Genomic DNA, 19,829 nt, shown 5'->3' with positions numbered 1-19,829 from the left:
TTGTAACTATAGAAAGAAAGATTATAAAATATGTGTTATATGCCCTGGTGAGGGAAAAACTGCCAAATTCCTTTGTCCCCATTGTAGTACATTAGCTCCATAGGCTAACATAGGAAGGCTTTATTAAACTTTAATAAAGTCTAATTGTTGACAGGAGTGAGCTAAAAAGGCACTTCAAAGTGTCTAAATAAAAGATTGATAAGATAAACAACTTGTTAAGGTTACATTTATTATAACTATGACAAAAAAGTTAGAGAATTAGCTTTCTGATATGCCAAGTCCAGATCTAGAATGGCCTCTCCTGATTGGCCAGCCTTTGACAGGCTGAGCCAAGTTGCTATGATGAGGTGTGAAATTGCCTGAAAGGAAACAAAGAGACGTATGGCGGGAGGAGATCTGCAGTGGCAGGGCAAAAGGCAGGAAGGGGCTGGGAAGCCAAACTGGTTCTCAAAGAGGGAGACACACTTAGGGCAGGGCATAGAACCCTCCTCCGCTTCCTACACCCCCAGCCAGATGGAGGCCCCCGCAATTGAATTAGCAGAGGGGCTGAAAGGGGAGTGTTAGGGAAAGTTAGCTGCACCAGTAGGTTAGGTTAGCCAGACCCTACACTCTAGGAGAAGACAGGAATATGCCATACTTTGGAGGAAGTTGTCATATGTGAGGGTGGCACCCTGCACCCCACTGGTCAGGGGTGTCCCCATTGTATCACCCTAGAAGCCTGTATAAATATGGGAGAACTGCCCCAGAAACTCGAATCCCTGCCTAAAGAAACAAGAAGAATGAGGACTCCCTGCTGGTACCCTGGCCTGCAGCAAGATGACTTCACTCTGAATGATTGCACCTGCTGCACATTTTGGAACTACATCAATAGAAGGACTGTGTCTTGCTCTGAAAGTTTAAGGAGTGGACTATCTGAAAGCAACAGGTTAAAATAATTCCACCTTAAGGATTTGGCCAGGTGCATTTTTGAAACTGTAGTCCTAACATCCCAAGGAGCAACTCTGAGAATCTGGAACCTTGGATTGGTGCTCTGGACACTTTGGAACCCCATAAGAACCTTCTGGAGGCATCTCCAGAAGTTTGAGATCATTTGGAGCATTTGGATGAACAATCTTCATAAGTTGACCAACCCGTCATTAAGAGTCATGCCGGCGACTTTGAGATGCGACCCAGCCTGAATACAAATTTGTCCCGCTTAAGCTAAGGAGCATTTTGTCATTGGCGAGACTTCCAGGAGTTCACCGAGGCAACCTGATGAACCAAGCCACCATCATCAAACCCAAAGCCGGCCGGACGAGAAGCCTTGGTCGACGTTGAGAGAAAAGGCTACAAAAAGCTGACTGAGTCGGAAGGTAAAAACTTGACCAAGCCTTACTACTCACTGTATCCGACAAACACTTAATTGAGGTCAGCCTGAAACTTTGACTTTGTCCCGGTCAAGCACGACCAGATGTCCCAAAGTGGTGTTTTTGGCTTTTAGGCACTAGAAAGTGTTTATTCTTTAAAATCCATATATCCTGTTCCCTACAGTGAGTTTTAGTCATTTTGGTGGGCTTTAAATCAAATTCCTATTGTTATAAATTGGTGTTGGATTTTTATTGTGTGTTGTGTCTTACTTATTTAATGTATTGCTGTTTTTAAATGCTTTACACACCTGTCTCCTAAGTTAAACCTGCCTGCTCGCAACCAGCTACCAAGGTACGAGTAAAGGAATAATTTATTGAGACCTTGACTGGACCTTATATTATGATTGTGGCCCTATTACTAATGGTAGGTACCTACCTACACCTACTAATAAACCACCTTCCAACAGCTGCCCAGTAATAAAGGTGAAGATCGGACGCACCTCTGCATCTTTTGTATCAGTGTGCTGTACACATTTAGGGGAGATTCCGATCCGGGTCGGAAAGCACTCCGACCGAGTCGGATCCGGAGTGTTTTCCGACCGAGCCGGACCCCTACAGTCCGACCGAGCGAGTACGATGAGCACGTATGCTGTCGGACTCAGTTCGGTCGGACTCCCATAGAAGTCAATGGGAGCCGGTCGTACGACGCGTACATGGACTCCCATTGACTGAATGGGTACGTCTCGAACAAGTGCACCCCCTACAGTGGGTACGCGTCAGTGCCACCCGCACCTTACATGCCTGTGTTGGGGAGACCCATAGGTCTCCCCCTGTGTCTGAGTCATAGGGCTGCGGGTGTCAGGGGCTCCGACGCGGACCCCCAAAGTCAGACTCCGGGAGCTTTTGCGAGCCGGACAGTCCAGCTCTCACAGGTTGTCCGACGCGTGCATCGTACTGGCTCGGTTGTAAATTGCATCCATTGCACGCCACGGTTAGCTTCCGACCGGGACGTATGGAGCGGTTCGGACCCGGAAACGACTCGGCCGGTGGATTTCATGTAGCTCGCATTGTACTTGCTCGCTCGTACAGCTGTACGAGTCAGCCGGAATACACACGTACGGCTCGTTGTTTTTCCGTCCGAACCCGATTCGGTGCCCTTCCGACCGAGATCGGAATCGGCCCCTTAGTGTAGGATACTCTGGGTGCCCTGCCCGCCTAGTAAAATCTTGTTGATGTAGCCTGCAGGTCCAGGAGTAACTTTGGGGGAAGTATGTATGGGTAGCTCTCTAGCACATAGACAAAATGAGAGCGGATTAAAGGCTTATACAGTGCTATTCACTGTGGAAGATTCAAAGGGAGGCCAACCCAGGAATACAGATCCATACATGTGCATTCCAGAATGGAAGCAATGTTTAACTCCAAGGGTGTCTGTGGGTCACTAGTGATTTATTTATTTATCTTGAGTTTTATATAGCGCTGGCTAGACCCGTAGGTATCAGAGCGCTTTACATAAGGAACAGCGAGTTGCAAGTTACACATTTTACATAGGTTACACAATTAGGATCAGAGTTACAGGCTAACATGTTACATTTGTTAAAAGCAATCAAAACTTAGTAACCAAAGAAAAAGGGCAGAGTTACAGAAAATTTGTCATGGGAGGGGAAGGGAGAAAGAGGGAGATGGGGAGAACCTGTGCCCAATATCCGGCTGGGTAGGTGACGGCCAAGGTGATAAACCAGGGCTGATCTCCTCAATAGCTGAACCAAGCAGCTCCACCGGGCGTCGGACATAATGCTCTGACTCTGTTGTCAGGATAGTGAACTGGTGTACTCAGAGAGTGTCAGAGTAGCGCAAGGGGGTTGGGGGGTGGGATACCATGGAACAGGAACACAAGGAACTAGGCGGAGAGGTGTGAAGGGACAGATTCCAAGGTCGGAGCTCCTCGTGGTGAAAGTCTCCCCTGGCGGCCATCTTAAGGTCAGGCAAGGAGTTAATACCCCTGTAGGTCCCCACATCCGGGTCCTTTTCACGGATTGCTGAGACCATTCCTTTTGCCCGGCTATTGCTGCTTTCCTTTACTAGTGATGGTGATACACAGATATTTGAAAGGTCTCCGTGTGACCCTCAATCTATCTCCCAGTAAAGACGATGGGACTGGGCCTCTCAGGTGTATATACTGGGATCTTTCCCAGTTGACCTGTAACCCTGCGATGTAACTGTAAATGTTAAGCATCTGGATAAAGCAGGGCACAGTAAATGTCCAGTATCTGAATGAAACAGGTCAGAGTCATCTGGTGGGATTGTATATGTACAGTAATATGTCATCCCCATATAATGCCACCCAATCTTTGTCATGCAGAGACCAGCAGAAGCCCCAAAACTGGGCATCTCCTGATCCAACTCGCATGTGGTTCTATCACCATGGAGTGACAGTAGTGGGCAGTCCTGTCGATTTCCCCGCTGAATAGGGGAGTGGGAGGAGAGTGGTGACCCATTTCCAGGTATTCTCAGGCTCAGGAAGTCATACAGGGTTTTTTTCCAGGTCAAGGAAATTGGGGCCAAAATGAATTTGTCGTAATATTTGAAATAAGAAGAGACAACCCACTGGGTTGAATGCTGTTTCATAGTCGACTAAAAACAGGGCTGCCGTGCTCAGCTGTTCATCTAAGTGGGAGAGGGCTACATGCAGTTTAGACAGGAAGTGACACATGCTTCTGCCAGGCATGAAGCTATTTTGGTCTGCATGGCCCAATGTTTGAATGAATAAACACACATTACCACATGATGTTAGTGAGCTTTCTGTTCCAGCACTTTGGCCAGAGTTTGGACTCCTGGTTTAAGAAGGGATGGGCCTATATGAAGAGAAGAGCATTGACTGTTTGCCTGATTTAAGTATGGTGGTCATAGTGGCATTTCTAAGATTGTGTAGCAGAGACTCTATGCAGAACGAGGAATAATAGATGGGGTGGAAGGAGAGAGGAGATGTTATGATAGAACTCGGCTGAAAATATGGTTGGACCCGGGGTTTTCTCTTTAGGGATGGCCATAAAAGCTGCCTGTAACTTCTCCAGTGTAAATGGTTCATCTACCTCTTCTCACTGGACCTGGGAGAGTGAGCAGACAGGAAGAGCTGCTGCTATTGGGCAGGGAATTTCAATTGGTGTCCGGGGTCTGCAGACATAGAGAGCATGATAGTATCCTGCAGAGGTCTCAGCGATTTCCAGTGACTTGTATGTATTTTGGCCCATTGCCATTCGTATCGCCAGAACCACACAAGGGCCTTCACACTTATTGGACAGCCAAAATATATGACAAAGTAGTTGAGTCTAGAGTGGGTTTCATGTGATGCAGAGCGGTGTGTAAGTGTGGTTTCATTAGGGTGCCATGTTTGCCACACGTCCACTGGCCCCAAGGAAGTTGTCCATCTACTGAGTGATAAGGTCCTAGGGGAGAGGGCCATGGAAGTGGTATCCATGGATCCATTCATGATGGTATTCAAGTACCCACCTAAAATTTTTGTGCCTGGATACGTATGAAGTATCACGGCTGACAAGTCCTTGAGTGTGGCAGCAATAAAAGCCTGGGATGCATAAATACTGCCTAAAACCCATGGGCGTTACTCTCAGGGTACCCTCCAGGAGCGCATTCCTAGTCCGTGGGTCTAAGTGGGATTTTGTGATGGCTAACAGGCAGGTGTGGTGCCGCAGGACCACCACTCCGCCAGCATTTTTTGTGAATCCAGCATGGAATACCTTACTGTAGCCATATCGGATGAGGAAGGGGCAATTGGTACCCAAAATGGGTCTCCTAGAGGAGAAGAATGGTAGGGGTCATCCTTTTAATGTATCTGAGGACTGTACACCTCTTGATCTTGTCCAGCAGACCATTAACAATCCAGGTTAAAACCTTAAGTTGTGGGCCCATCAGAGAGGTTGCATCACTTTAGGGGATGTGAGTTGTTGATCTCTAATAATGAGAGGTGATTTGTGCCTTGTGTACAGAAGAAAAAGAAACATAACGGAAGTAAACCACCAGAATACTAACTACCCCCAACTCCTCCCTTTCTGCACTTCCCATCTAGAATCATCATTTGCCCAAAAATAAGTTCTCAATAGTAGAGAAAGAGAGAAAGGAACAGGTTAAACATCATAAGTGTCTATTGTGTCTGTGACTGTTCATCAGACTGGTCTCTGGAGAGTTCGGGTGTGGATAATCCACTGTTCGGTTCTTACTGTGAGCCATCTCCCTCACCCTCCGATTCTCCTAGGTTTTGGGCCCATGACAGAAAAGGAGCTTCTATGTTGCGCCCAGGTTTTCTTCGTCGAGCCCCCCACTGAAGCACCCGTGTCTCCTCTAGCTGGGTCTACCAGCACACCTAGGCACTAGACTCTCTGTCTACTCCGTGGTCGTTTGTGATTGCCATAGTCGGCATATAGGAGGGCACTCCTCGAGCCATTTCCACACCCTGTCGGGGTCGTTGAAGAACAAAGTTTGGCCCTGAAAGATCATTTCCCACTCAGCTGGAACCAGAAGCATGTATTTAATGTCCATGGCATGTAACTTCTGCATGCCTGATTCAAAAAACTTTCTCTGGGTCTGGATTATTCTAGTATAGCCCAGGAAAATTAGGAGTTTTAACGTTGCACATGTCTCTCGCAGGGCCCATGCAGTTCCCAGAATCAAGTCTCTGTCCTGGTAGTTAGGAACACGTGCAAAATTAGCACATGGCAGGGCCCCAGAGAGTGGTCGTGAAACAGGCCCAATGAGCTCTTTCAAGTTGAACAGCTGGTCCTCCGGGAGGAACCTGATTAGCCACAATTCCAAGAAGCTACCCGAGTGGGATACCTTGGCCTCATCCGTTCTTGGCACCTATTTGAACGTTCCAGAGTTCTGGGCCATCAAACGACCAGAGGTAAACACCCCAAATAAATACAATTGGGGTCCAGTAAGATCTGGTTCTTCTGGCGGTAAACAGACAAAATATCGAGTTTAAATTATCGACCTACCAGAATATCGATGTTGAAATATCGTCATGCCAGAATATCGACAGTCAGAATATAGTCAACTAGAATATCGAGTTGAAGGTAAGTAATATCGTTTTTTTAAATATCGATGTTAAAAATATTGTTTTTTTAGTTAGTGTTATGTATGTTAGTATTTAATTTAAATGTATGTGTTCTATATTTTTGTGTAAGTATTGCTTTTGTATTTTAATATATGTGTTAAATTTTTATAAGTAATAAAAAAAATGTTAACAACATTTTGCTTTTTAGTTCCGTAGCGGGTTGTGGGTTTATAGGGGAATAGGGTGGGAAATAATTCAATTATAATAAATGTATTAAGAATTTTAATGTTATTAATCATGTTTTTATTAAATTTTGCATTTTAGTTCCGTAGCTGTTTGCGGGTTTATAGGGGAATAGGATGCGAAGTAATTTAATTATAATACTTTTATTAATAATTTTTAGAAGTTATTAATTCTTTTTTTAATTACATTTTGAGTTTTATTCCATAGTGGGTTGTGAGTTTATAGGGGAATAGGGTGGGAAGTCATTTAATTATTAATAATTAATTGATATCTTTTATAAATTAATATTTATGTATTTAATAATATACGTTATTAATTGTCGTAATTAATTTAATATTAAGGGTTTATTAATTGGTTAATTAATAATTATTAATTAATTGTTAAATATGTTAATTGTCTCATTTTGTAGGAGTGGGTTGTGGGTTTATAGGGGAATGGCGTGGGAAGTAATGTAATTATAATTAATTAATGTATGTTTTTCATTAATTAATATTTATGTTTTTAATATTTTATATTGTTAAATGTGGTTATTACTTTATTATTAATTATTTATTAGTTGGCTATTAACAATTATTAATTAATTAATAATTGTGTTGTGTCTTTTTTTAAAGAGTGTGTGCGTTGATAGGGGAGTAGGGTGGGAAGTAATTTAATTTTAATAACATTTGTATTATTTTTTTATATAATATTAATTTAAAGTTATTTTATAGTGTTAATTATGTGAACTAATTTACTAGTGATATTTTTTATTTGCTTGTTAAATGCTATTAGTTAATTAATTAGTTGCCAATTAATTATGTTACTTTTGTCATGTTTTACAATATTGGTGTTGTCGTTTATAGGGGAATATGGTGGGAGGTAAATTATTTTAAATAATTAATTATTTGTTAGTTAATGTTAATTATTTTGCTAGAGTGGGAATACTAAATTATCCCCCTCCGCTATCCAACACTTTCCCTACTGTTGCATTTGCTGAAGTGGGAATAGTAAATTATTCCCCTCTGCTATCCAACACTTTCTCTACTTTTGCACTCACTGGAGTGGGAATAGTAACTTTTCACCCCCCCCCCCCGCTATCCAACACTTTCCCTACTGTTGCAATCGCTGGAGTGGGAATAGTAATTTTTACCCCCCCCCCTGCTATTCAACACTTTCCCTACTGTTGCAATCACTGGAGTGGGAATAGTAATTTTTACCCCTCTGCTATCCAACACTTTCCCTACTGTTACACTCGTTGGAGTGGGAATATTCATTTTTACCTCCCCGCTATCCAACACTTTCCCTATTGTTGCACTCATTGGAGTAGGAATAGTAATTTTTACCTACCCGCTATCCAACACTTTCCCTACTGTTGCACTCGCTGGAGTGGAAATAGTCATTTTTACCCACCCGCTATCCAACACTTTCCCTACTGTTGCACTCACTAGAGTGGCAATAGTAATTTTTACCTTCCCGCTATCCAACACTTTCTTTACTGTTGCACTTACTGGAGTGGGAATAGTAATTTTTACCCCTTCGCTATCCAACACTTTCCCTACTTTTGTACTAAATTATTATTTAAAATGTAATTAATATTTTGTATATTAAAATTATTATATAATTTTTTTTATTTATAATATTTATGTTACAGGTGTTTGTGTCTATAAGTTTCATTTTATTTTTTGATATATTTCTAATATGTTATAATTAAATAAAAATATTATTTATTAATTATTTTAAAGTAAATATATATATATTAAATTGTAAATATGTATGTTTATGTTTTTATTAAATTTCATATTTATAAACTTTCACATTTATAAATAGATTAAAATAATTTATTTCTAAGTTAATAGTATTTTTTTCCGTATTTATCAATAGTTTTAAAAACTATATTTTTAACTTTGATATTTTAAACAACGATATTTTTTTTCTCGATATTTTTGTACTTACCATGTTGTAGATAGGATGTCGATATTCTGGACATCAATATTCTTGCCACGATATTCTGGTAGGTTGTCATCGATATTATGTCAGTGATCCCCTCTGGCATCCCCCAAACAAGCTTTCTTACAGCTACCACTTAGTATGAGTCTATTATGACACATACACATGTTCTAAGGCTGAAGACATGATTTAAAATTGGTGTACATTGGCACCTAGTTCTCTCCATGCCTTCAGGTTGACCTGGGTGTCATCTGCATACATATAAAAAAAGCAATCCAAATTACTGCACTAAGTAAGACAAGGTGGAAATATAAATGGTAAAAAGACGGAATGGATTTGAACCCTAAGGAACGGCACGGACAAGAGTTATACTTAATGACTTGTGAAGGGAAAGGGCTCATTCTTCAGCTAGAAATATTGTTAGTCAGCCTGGGTTTGTCACTAATGGTAACTCAGTGATATCTGCTAAGCAGAAACTGATGGACAACTTGTTAAACACTACCAACAAGACCGGAAGGATTTGGGCAGTGACAGCACACCGATGGCTCTACATTCTCAGATTGTTCAAGTTTGCCACCACTGCTCTTTTGGTTAAATTTGATAGGCAAAACTAAGCTTGCAGACAAAATAGTGTACTGTTTGTTTCAATAAACTCTTGAGATTGGTTCATTAATTCTGCACTGGACGTTTTAAAGAATACATAGGTTGTGAAATAGGCATATAATTATCCTAAATAAATGTGTCCAGTAGCAATTTATTTATTAGGGGTTTGATCACAGCCACTTTGAGTTTGGTAGAAACCACTCCAGAGTATGTTTGCCATTGACAACTCTCAGCAAATTGTCTCCCACTATAAGGAAAAAGTACTGGAAATATCTTAACTGGTGAAGAGTTGTTAAAATCCCGAGGAATGACTACACTTAAATAATGATGTTAACACTTTTTTTTGTAAAACTATGGTAACAAGCCAATGCCACAGGTAACCACCTCCATAAAGTTTGCCACAGGATTTTGGATATTGAAGTTCAGAATCTCTTACTGAGACAATCTTTGAATGAAAGATGTTAGACAATGATCACAGAACTCAGCTGAAGGATCTGATATTGTTGCAGTGGTATGTGACTATTAGGTGAACATTTCGTCTGCATAACACAGTGATTTTGCTTTATTTAATTAAAGTGTATAAACTCCGATCTATCTTTGCCTGCTTGTTTGCATTTCAGTTATAGTATTTATGCCACCTGATAAATAATTTTGAGATTGCCATTTCTTCCACCACTTTTAATAAGTAAATATTAATCTTCACGGTGGGGGAATAACATTCAAGTTCGTTGACAGATTATCCTTAGAGTCATCAAGGAGCACTGTGAGATTGGACCCTGTCAAATTTTCTGAGGAGCTAAGACTGGTCCTATAGTATCTACAGAACTATTGTTGCAAGATCGTGTCAGATTTAGTATATCTTACCGGGGTTTAAGCAACTTTGGAGGTGAAGGGAATTTAACTTAGAAGGTAATTAAACCTGATCTGTTAAGGGCAAGTTAATCATATCCGATTTTCTTCTGTGGGTATAAAGGTCTCTACAGCCAGCTTCCTCAATGAAATTTTACAATACTCAAAGCACGTATTTTAATCTCCCAAAAGAGTCAAATGAATATTATCAATTAGATTCATCATCAAAATTACCAATCATTTTTCGTTTCAGGGAATGATTTGGAGTGTGTGGTTGGCTAGAAATATGGCAAAGGAAGAAGTGCTTAAAGAAGATGAATTCACGGAGCGGAGTTCACCACCCAGATTTACTTTCATGTCAGAAAGGGCTGAGGTCAGTAGCCCCTTCTCTGCTTGACTTCAGTGATGCGGAGGCATGAGTGGTTGACTCTTGCTGTGGAGCCAGCTCGGGGACCAAAACGCAGTGAGTTGGCCCTCAGCCCTGTCTCCCTTGCCCAGAGGTATCCCTTCCCTGCAAGGAGTGAAGTACGTGTTAACAGACCCACTTGCTTAAATTTTCAAACTTTTAATCCGAAGCTGTGGCAGTGAGCTTGCATCCTTCTACATCTGGTCTGGGCCCTCGATGGCTCCCAGCTGCAGCCCGGCCCCAGGCTAAGGATGGTCTAACATGGCCTGATATTGGTCATTGGACTGCAGCCGGGCCCTATTGAGCCTTCTTGCAGCTGCTAGGCTAGGCAGCCTTAGGGGCCCCCATACTGGTTCATGGACTTTGCAAGTGATTAAGGGCAACCCTCCATCAATGTTGAAGTGTTGCAGGGTCGACTGCTTTTCCCAGACCTGTTGCTGCTTCGGACTTGGCTCTTGCCTCCTTGATGCCCCCCTGGCTCTACCAAGTGGTCATATTCACTGAGCCTGACCTGGCACACCCCGCTCAACATTGAAGGGATACTGGTGATGGACCGGAGTGCTACAAGCCTGTGTGCTCCACCACACAGCTGTGCACTTGCCCTCAACTGTTAAACGGGTCTTATGTCCAGCACTCCGCACCTTGCTGGACCAAATCCCATGATTGGCAATATCTTCCACTTGGGTCTCCCTGTTGGAATGGCCTCAGGTGGTTCTTTCTCTCGTGCATAGCTGTGATACAACACTCTCCTCCGAACATGCCAGCTTGATGCCAATTTTCAGCATGAGTGACGTTTGTTAAACTCCACGGGGTACCTAACATCAGGGGGCTTTAAAGTGACCCTGCATAACTTTACAGCAAGCAAGTCAATGAGATGGTGCATTCTACTTGCTACTCACTCTTCCCCAGCAGAACTACATCCTCAGGGTACGCCCCCTGTGATTCCAGTCCAGTGGATCCCTTCTTTCACCTCTGAAAAGTGTGCCCTCACGGACTCGAAGACTAGGGCCACACACTGAAAGATATGCTCACTAAGCCCTCTGACTCACAAACTGAAGGATCCTCCTCGTCCCTGGGATTAGATTCCTCACCGGATGCTGGTTAAGCAGATGCTCCAGTTACTCGCCCGTTCCTGGAAGCTCTCTTTGTGTCCCTCCGGGATGGCCTGCAGACCTTCAAACAAGATCTCTCCAATGACCTTAAGGAGGTCTGCCAGTACACCGATAGCCAGGGTGAGAGAGTTTAGTCTTTAGAGGACCACAAAGCAAGTTGTGATGAGGTGATAAAACAGATGCAGCAGGAGGTTCTCTGACTCCGAAATCAACACCTAGACCTACAAGTGCATGCCAAAGATTTGGAAAATCAATGATGTCGCAATAACCTTTCCAGTCTCCTGTCAATCATAATAAAACAAACTTTCCAATTATATCCTCTTAGCTACACTTACTGAAGTTGGTTAGAGTCTGCAGCAAGGCAAAAACAATTGGATTTTTTTAGCACGTTCGGAATCCGGGAGGTTACTCCCTAAAATAGAGCCCTTGATCAGGAATCAATAATCCCTTCTAGTTTGAGTCCTGGATCAAGAACTCTTCTGGTATTCAGGTTACTTAGTTGGGTAGAGCGGTGAATCTGGACTCCAGAAACACTTCTGGCTTGAGCGCTGGAGTAGGAACTCATCCAGAGAATCTTCAGGGATGCCGGTACCAGATATAGGGTGGATATTCCCCTTATTGAAATGGATATAGAATTTTGATATTTTGAGATCTATACATGGACGGATTCCTGAAAACCTTGCTTGTGTAGTCCGCATCCAATAATATTTTACACACAGATGCAGCATCAGAAATGGCTTACGTGTAGAAAACACTGTCCATTTTAACTAATTACAGAACTGGAATCATTTGATACTAGTGATTTTCAGCCCTGAAGATGTCAATTGTCTATTGGACGAAACACGTTGGCTGGTTTTATGAACATTTATATGAAGCACTAATAAATGAAGAACACCACTGGGCTGTTCAAGAATTACTGTTATTAGTTACAAAATATTCATGTGCTTATATGTTTTTTGTTTATATGTGGTGCACCTCTGGTCTTTGTATTTGTATCCATGTCACAATAACATTTGCATCAAAGGAGTTCCCATTGGAGCTGATGGGTCAGATATCATGCTATTTGTTACAGGACTAATTTTTATTGATCCCGGAGGCTTCAACTGAGATTGACATTAAACTTGACAGAACACAGAGGGTTGGCCTCAATAGACCCGACTCTGCACCTCCAGTTAACATCTTGACGTGTGTCCATGACTTTCCATTAAAGGACCGCATTCTTAGAGCAGCCCGGGACAGACACTTAATATACTACCAGGGATTCCAGCCAACACTTTATCAAGATCTCACTGCTTCAACCCTCGAGAAGTGCAGAGCCTTTTGCCTTATCACCTCCTATCTGCAAGGTATATCATACTCCTTAAAGCTTGTATTCTGCCTGAACAGTAAACTACACCAGCTCTGATTACTGGAGGAGGGCTGTCAGCGCCTGTGCATTGAAGATGTCCCTCCCCCAGAACAATCCCAGATCAACCGACGAGAAAAGGGGGGACCCAGGGACCCTAGTAAGAGAAGTACCAGAACATGAACCACGTAGCTTCGTTCTGACCCAGAGACAATAGCTTAAGAATGGCAGGTGGCTCTGGAGTTATTAACAGGAGAATCTGCTGGTGTTCCCATGTCATGATCCTGGCTGTGTCTCTACATTTCTTTATTTTAGGTGGGTGCTGGACAGGGTTGCAGGGCTCTCAGGCCATTACACACTCTTCCATCTACTTCTGCAGTTGGGTCTGAGACTCTGGACACTAACTTTATCAAACAATGTTTTGATGGTTGTTTATATTGTTACCTAGTTATGTTAGTTTTTTTGGGGGGAACCTACCAATAGCATTCTCATTCCAGTGCCATGTCATATCCCATGTAATTCCCTTTATACTCTATGAGGTGAGATGTGTCTCCAGGCTCATTGCCTCTCCAGTGGCGGCCTTATTTTGACCCATCCCTATTCACCATAAGCTGCGGATTCTTACACCTAATGTAAAGGGCCTTAATAATCCCATCAAATGCAGGGCCATTCTCTCCTGTCTCCTGTCAGATGCCCACAAATGCCTTCTGCAAGAAACTCATCTACTTCCAGGTGATTGTCATAGACTGCTCTCTAGAGCCTTTGTACACCAATTCTTTTCCTCCAACCCTAAAAAACTGCATGAGTAGTCATCCTGGTATCCAGCTGCTTTCAAGGGAAAATAGGCCCTAAAAAAGCTGAAATTAGGGTTGGAAGATTAGCCCACTCAGTGACCTTTGGTGCGTACATCCTGACTCTGCAGACTATCAACTCTCCCTCGGCAAATATAAATGTGGGTGCCTTCGGACTAATAGATTACAGGTGCATAGACAGGATGCTGGAGTTCAGGTTATTCAAGGCACAAAAGGTCAGGATCAAACTGATGATCCCCTAATCGCTGCTACCTTCCGAGAGTTCTATAAGGAGTTATACACTAGGCAAGACCTACCCACAGACAAGCTCAAGGAATATCTTCAAGGCGCCCACACACCGTGGTTAGCTCCAGAACAGGCATCTTATCTGGACCACCTTATCGGGGTTGAAAAGGTTATTTAGATTATCGCTAAGCAGAAACCTCTAATATCTCCAAGCCCTGACGGCTTCCCTACGCTTTTCTATAAAATGTTCTGCATGACCCTAGCACCTTTTCTCACCAGACTGTTTAATGCCATTAAAGACCCAGCCTCTATTCCACCTTCAATGCTTACTGCGTCCATTGTTGTCATCCCAAAGCCCAATAAGGACAAACGGTGATGTGCGTCCTATAGGCCGATATCGCTTCTTAGGGTTGACCTTAAGCTCTTTACCGGCATTCTAGCAGCACACTTGGGCCCACTTCTACTGGGCCTCATTGCTCCCGACCAGGTGGGTTTTGTGTCCCACTGTCAATGCAGTGAAAACACGAAATGGATCTTATACCTCATTGCTAAGGCTCACCGCTTGGCCCGGGATCGAATGCTTTTGGCAGTGGATGCCAACAAAGAGTTTGATCGGGTCCATTGGCCATACCTAGAAGCCATTCTTAGACATTTTGGCCTAGGTGGCTGTTTTTGTTCCTGGATCCTTAGCAATTATGACCATCCAGTTGCAACTATCTGAGTGAACAGACAGTCCTGCACTCTATTTTCTATCTGCAGAGGCACACACCAGGGGTGCCCAATGGAGCCCCTAGTCAAAAGAATCTGTGATCATCCTGATATGAAGGGGATTCTCTTTGGCTGTGAGGAACATACTATCAGCCTGAATGCGGGTGACATCTTAGTGGCCTTGGAGGAACCACCCTCTCACCCTTTTTTTTCCAAACTGAAGGTATTCTGATAGGTGGAGGGCTTTCAGGTGAATGTACATAAATCACAGGCCCTTAATCTCTCCTTCATGCCAGAGACACAAAGAGCCCTCACATGTAACTATACCATATCTGGGAGTACATTTGATGTCCACGGCCCAGATGACTACTTCGCTTAATTATAGGATTCTCTCTCAATAAAATAATTGGGACCTAAACAGAAAGCAACCTTTCATCTTTTTTGTCTAGGAAGAGTGGTCGCCTTGAAATTGTCTATTTTACCCAAAATATTATTTCTCTTTCAGGCCCTGCCCATGGAACCACCTGCTGGGACCCTCCAACTCTTAGAGCACAAGATAAATTGCTCTGTGTGGGCTGACGGTTGTTCATGTATGAGGAAGGAGATGAGCTACAGCCCCCCTTCCAAGGGTGACTTTGACATCCCAAATCTTTTATGTTACTATCAAGCAGCTCAGCTGATCTTCCTAAGCTCCTAGTCGCAACTCCCCCCACTGCTGCAGCAGAGAGGAACTGCTCAAGGTTCTCCAGCTGCTCAGTGCACCTGTTCGAGCTCCCAAAGCCCTGAGTCCCTTCTGATTGCCTGCACTGCACAATTTGTTGTGGGTTAATTCTTGAGCCTATTGTGGGTGGGTTATTATCTGTATTTCGGTCATTGGCTATGTTATATCAGTGAGTGCTGTACTATTCCCTTCTTTGTTTATTCATAAGTATTTTTTTCTAGGCACGCCTGTTCACCTCACTGCTGCCTGCTCTTTCCCTCACCTGTCCCCTGCCAGTTCTCACTGCTTCCTGTCCTGCCTTCCCACTGCCCGGAGTGATGGACTACTTAATGGAGGCAGCAGCGCAGCCCCAGTGATTAGCCCAAAATCTTCCTTAGCTCCTGGTCAACACTTCCCCGCTGCTGCATCTGAGAGGAACTGCTCCTGGTCATCCAGTCACACAGCGCACCGGTTCGAGCTCCCGCTGGCCTGACTACCTTCTGATTGCCTGTACTGACGTAATTTCTTGGGTGGGTTAATTATTCTGCCTATTGTGGGTTGGGCATTTGTTGTGTTAATTCAGTATTCTGTTTATTCCTGGGTTTTTCTTTTTCTGAGCACGTCTGCTCCCCTTGCCTCTGGCCACCTTTTTCCTCCCCTATTCTTCACTGGTTCTCACCAGTTCACCGCTTCCCGCCCTGCCCTCCAGCCGCCCGGACTGAGGGCTACTTAATGCAGACTGCAGCACAGGTGCACCGCTGGTGTGCCAGAGGCACTCCAAAGGCAAGCACATTTGCGCCTGTCCACACCTAGACCCTGCCCAGAACCAGGACCCCTGGATCTACAGCCTGTCCCCTGTACTCCTCCGACCAGATCCTAAACCTCAAACTCAAGACCCCTGACACCAACTGCAATGCGGCCTCTCCATGTACCATTGAAGGGCCCTTCACCTGCCACCACTGTCGCTTCTCCTGTGGTGTGAGCTGAGCACCCCCATGAGCACCACCTATCAAACACCCAGCGTCAAGCCCCAGAACCACTGCACCCTCCTTATCCTGAGATCCCTCTGCAAGCACACGATGGACATCTGGGACACCATAACCACTCTCAACCCCAATGTGATGTACCTAACCGAAACCTGGCTCACCCCCGCATAGGCACCCGACACCGCCCCGGTGACACCTCCAAGATACACGCTGATCCACTGCGACCCCTCCCCGACAGACACAGGGGGCATCACTATTATCCTCAAGGACTCCCTCAACTGCACCACCTCCGATGACAACACTAAACCTATCATGGAACACCCCAACTTCCAGATCAAGCTTGACGCCATTACCACCATTAGAGGTACCCTCATCTACAGACCTCCCAGCCCCCACCCCAGCTTCTGTAGCTCCATCCCAAACTTCATCACTCACCTGGCCATCCATTCCACTCTTCCAACCAGTACATCCTCCTCGGGGACCTGAACTCAACATAGAAGATCTTGATGACACCAACTACATTATGCTTCTCAAGAACATGAGCATCACCGGCCTATCACAACTGGTCTCCACCTCTACGCACAGAGCAGGACACACTCAGCACCCCATTTTATCCACCTTCAACAGAGTCAAATTCTCCGACACCACCGAGCTGACCCGGAACGATCACTATGGAGGAAATGGTCCCAGCATACAAATCATTCAAAATAAAGCATTGAAAAACAATTGACCAAATAACTGAAAGAAGTTCAAATGTCATTTAATCACATTGAACTAGCGTAAACATTTTACTGAGTTCCATAGTTTAGGCAACAATTTTTAAGTAATAAAAGTGCCCAGAAAAGGAGGGGTGAGGGGGTTAGTGATTGGGTGTGAGATTTGAAAGGAAGTGAAAACAATGATAAATCCACTAGAACACAATCAAATTGGTCGGCATAATTAAATCACTGCCGCGTATTATATACAGATCAAATCATAAATTACAATATCAACAGTTCCGAAAAATGCCATATATACAAAAGATCACAGTGCATCATGTACTGGTGATAATATTGGCAATGTTGTTAAGTCGACGTTTCGACCCCTTGTTTGTTGTAGGTGCTCAATATGACCTTACGGGGTGGGGTCTTCATCAGGACTGGGGTGCGTGTGGAAAGGGAGTGGGCACCTGAAGAAAACAAAATAGAACGAGTATAAGGCTAATCAGTCTCTATTCACGGGGGGGGGAAATAAATAAATTATGATTGTCTAAGGAAGTTACCATGTCTGTCACAGGACAGGACTCTTAGACGCCACAGGTTCGTCAAAGGGAGAGGGGTGTTCCAGCCTCCTCAGTGGTAACGGCAAGGGCGGAGAGAGTGATGGCCACCTTAAAATGAAATGGAGTAAATTATTGGACAGAACGGAAAAAAGTTTTAAATAAGGTCGCTCCAAAAGTAAGCGAGTAACTTACTCTACCGCAGAGAGAACTTCTCTGTCAAGTTAGGTCCTAGAGCTCTCAAAAATCAGCACTAACGGAGCCGTAATCAATGTTACTTAAGACAGGTTAACTGCTCGGGGTAAAATCACCGCTAGTTCACCGTCGGGGAATGAATCTAGAAAATGAGAGAGGAGAATATGGAATCGGTAAAGAGGACCCTGCGAAGATGAGGTTTAAAAAACGCATATGTAAATCAGGTAAGATCTAAAGTAGTGCTCAAATGCGTTAGGCTAAGGAAAACTGAATCTTGGATGTGTGCCAAAAGACACCTTGGAACCTGTAAGGAAACGCAGTCTAAGTGCAATGGAGGGGCACTTGCTATGGGACAAGACGGAACAATTGGAGGGGTTACGGACAATAGTCTCATGCACATAGTTACTTAGAGGTCCAGCGTGCATAGCATGTAAAGCTTCAAGGATGCGCTTACCCTGGATCTCTACTCCCTCTTCTCAAGTGGAGAGAGAAACGTGCCAAACACCCGTATATTTATGCCGGGAGACGCGAGGTCAGCACGTGATCTCCGTTACCGTGCTGGCGCTAGATGCCGGTTGGGTGAAGTGATAGAGGAAAGACTATGGTTATGTTGTTAACGGAAAAGATTCAGTACGGAATCAACGATACCTGTTAATTAGGAGTGCCTCTACATGTTGATTAATGAAATGTCAAATGGGGGAAGGCATTGGCCAAGTATATATTGCGGAAATCCTTGGATGTTCACACTGTGACGCTAACCAGTGTTTCTATTAGACATTGTATGTATGAATTACCACATGTTGAGCCCAGCGTATAGACATAAAAAACATTAAAGACAGATAATCAAAAATTACAAATTGTCATTGGGTGGTCACATTTTGACGCTAAACATTTTAGGTCACTTGATTAGGAAGACGAATTAAAGTGCTACATTGTCCAGCGTATACATAAGGAAAACATTAAAGACGAGTAATCAAATGCTACAAAATATCTTTCGATAATTACATTTTGACGCAAAACATATTGAAACAATTCATTGGAAAAAAGTATTCTGATGTTACATGAGTGGAAATACGTAGGTTGCTGTCGTTGCAAATGGTCAGATTAAATGGGTCCACAATAGGAACAAAATTCTACAATTATATAAAACCATTCCACACTTATGTTAGGAGAAAGCATAATTGTACATCATAGCATGAAAACAGGACATATATGTGCAGACCATTAAAATGTGGCAAAGCTTGACACTGAAAATCAGTGCACATTGGTGTATATCCGTGATTCCAAAAGTGAAGTTGCAAAAGGTTGGATCAAGGAACAAGAAAGGGGGAGTGTATCCTGTCCAGAAGAATTGCATAAAGGTTAGGTTCGAAGGACCGCTAATTGTGCGTTGCTACCATCGAATTCGTTCAGTCCATTAGCTACAGTGTCCATGCGTATCATCCATTTAGATTCTCTCACATTTAGAATGGCTGACAGATTACCACCTCTGGGTCCCACCCTGACCTTTTCCAGTACCAGCCATTTGAGGTCATCAGGCTTGTGATTTTTTAGAGCACAATGTTCAACCAGGGGGGCGCCAACCACATTACACGGGATTCTGCTGTGGTGTTGCAGAATTCTGGACTTGACTTTCTGTTGTGTTTGTCCGATGTAGAGTAACCCACAGGGGCAGCCAATACCATAGATTACATTCACTGAGTTACAGTTGGTGAATGAACTGAGAGTGATCGAGTGTTCTTTGTAGGAGAAATTTTTTGTCGTGTCAGTTGTTTCGCAGGCCTTACAATGACCACACTTGAAATGTCCAATCACTGGTGGCAGATTCCAAAGTTCTTGGATAGTGGGTGTTGTTGCCATTTCCAGGAAAGAGTGGACTACATAATCCTTCACGCTTCTAGCTTTCCTGAAGGAGTGCATAGGTGGGTTGGGTTGGTCGATGTCTTCAGCCACCAGATTCCAATGTTGATTTATCACTTTCTTAATTGCATTGCTTCTTGTAGAGAAGGTGGTAACACAGATCATTCTCTGCAATGCCACGTCTTGTTTC

The 19,829-nt window shown here is 43.6% G+C and overlaps 1 long non-coding RNA gene across 2 annotated transcripts in view; it reads left to right on the top strand.

Annotated features, from left to right (window-relative positions):
• LOC146829202 (uncharacterized) overlaps positions 1-18,579 on the top strand; it is a 46,071-nt gene extending 27,492 nt beyond the window's left edge. The window contains exon 3 of one of the 2 annotated variants that reach the window (XR_014961934.1): positions 15,146-18,579. This is a non-coding gene — a long non-coding RNA (uncharacterized LOC146829202). Of the gene's footprint in view, positions 1-10,285; positions 12,271-15,145 lie in introns of those variants that run through there. The other variant, XR_014961933.1, reaches the window with a different exon arrangement.
• Positions 18,580-19,829: the final 1,250 nt, after the last annotated feature.

The sequence above is a fragment of the Triturus cristatus genome, chromosome 5_2 (assembly GCF_964204655.1).
Source record: "Triturus cristatus chromosome 5_2, aTriCri1.1, whole genome shotgun sequence".
NCBI classification, from domain to species: domain Eukaryota; kingdom Metazoa; phylum Chordata; class Amphibia; order Caudata; family Salamandridae; genus Triturus; species Triturus cristatus.
Note: the sequence above shows the minus strand (reverse complement) of the source record. Positions and strands in the feature narration are given on the sequence as shown.